Raw genomic sequence first — 1,573 nt, 5'->3', positions numbered from 1 at the left:
TTTTGGCAATTCTTGTCTGTCTATTACATGTTAGACAGACACATTATAGATACACTGTGGATACATGCTATATAAGTTATTGTGGCAAATTTTTCTGTTTCAAAGACAACACCTATACTTTGTTAGGCACCATGGCACTAATTAGTCCTTAATTGGATAATTGAGACTGTTATACATCTTGTCTACTTTCCAAGTCTGTTTTCTTTCTCCTAACATTTTTTATATCATTCTTTGTCCTGCATTTTCGATCATGGCATAATAGGAGGTGTATTTATAACCTTTGAGCTTACAACTTCACAATAACCTTTGTTTTTCCCTTTAACAGGGTGATCCAATTAACAAATAGAGACGATTTCTCTTTGGATCATATACAAATACTGTGGCATGTTATCAGTAGAACAGTGGCCTATATCTGCCTTATTCGCAGCGCAAACCCAATTTTCATAGGTGCTGCACAGCACATCATGAAACATACAGGCATTCCCTGCGGGCCGAGAAATCATTAACCACATGATTTAAACCCACGTATACCTACAGATTTGGGATACATTTTGGTGCAATGATGGTTAAACATATATTGTCTCTTTAGAGATTACTCGGCTAATTTGGTAACAAGGTACTTACCAATAACCCTCTACCATCTATATATTAGTGGTAGAAATCGCCATATCAATGCTGATCTACTACCATACCACACCGCGCATGCCCAATCTCGTCTGATCTTGGAAGCAATACGGTGTTGGGCCTGGTCAGTACTTAGGTGGTGGACCACTAAGGAATACCAGGTGTTGTAGGTTCTTTTGACGGCACTAATTTGGTTATATTACCTATTCCATAGATCCAAGTACCCTGGGCCTGCCAAATAATGCCCTGTATTTTCATCAATATTTTCACAATTTAGCTTTACCAGGTGGCTCACATTGATTAGCCCCTAAATAGTGAAATAATATAACTGGTGTACCAATATTTTAATATAATAAAATTAAAGGTTACATTTTAATTACTTCACTTTTCATATCATTGTTCATTACTCAAATCATTATCGTTTCCAAGTGGGAGTGCTCCCGACAAAGGTCCCTTTTTTTCTTTTTCTTTCCCCTTTACTACACCCACGGTGTTACCAGAGCGTCCACAGCTATCGCCTGAGGGTCCCTTGACCTGGCGCAATATCTTTGTAGCTTTTTGTTGAGGCGGGATGCCATCCTGTCCACCTGTGGCCTTTCCCCACGGTGTACAATCATTTGGAAGACTTCTGGATGAAGTCCCCACTCTCTCGGGTGGAGGTCGTGTCTGCTGAGAAAGTCTGCTTCTCAGTTGTCCACTCCGGGAATGAACACTGCTGACAGTGCTAACACCTGATTTTCCGCCCATCGGAGAATCCTTGTGGCTTCTGCCATCGCCATCCTGCTTCTTGTGCCGCCCTGTCGGTTTACATGAGCGACCGCCGTGATGTTGTCTGACTGGATCAGCACCGGCCGGTGTTGAAGCAGGGGTCTAGCCTGACTTAGGGCATTGTAAATGGCCCAAAGTTCCAGAACATTTATGTGTAGGGAAGTCTCCTGACTTTTCCATA

The 1,573-nt window shown here is 41.8% G+C and overlaps 1 pseudogene; it reads left to right on the top strand.

Moving 5' to 3' along the window:
• Window positions 1-678: 678 nt before the first annotated feature.
• On the top strand, window positions 679-797 carry LOC134963862 (5S ribosomal RNA; annotated as a pseudogene).
• Window positions 798-1,573: the final 776 nt, after the last annotated feature.

This window comes from Pseudophryne corroboree, chromosome 9 (genome assembly GCF_028390025.1).
Source record: "Pseudophryne corroboree isolate aPseCor3 chromosome 9, aPseCor3.hap2, whole genome shotgun sequence".
NCBI classification, from domain to species: Eukaryota; Metazoa; Chordata; class Amphibia; order Anura; family Myobatrachidae; genus Pseudophryne; species Pseudophryne corroboree.
The sequence above is the reverse complement of the archived record's forward strand: the minus strand, read 5'-3'. Positions and strand labels throughout refer to the sequence as shown.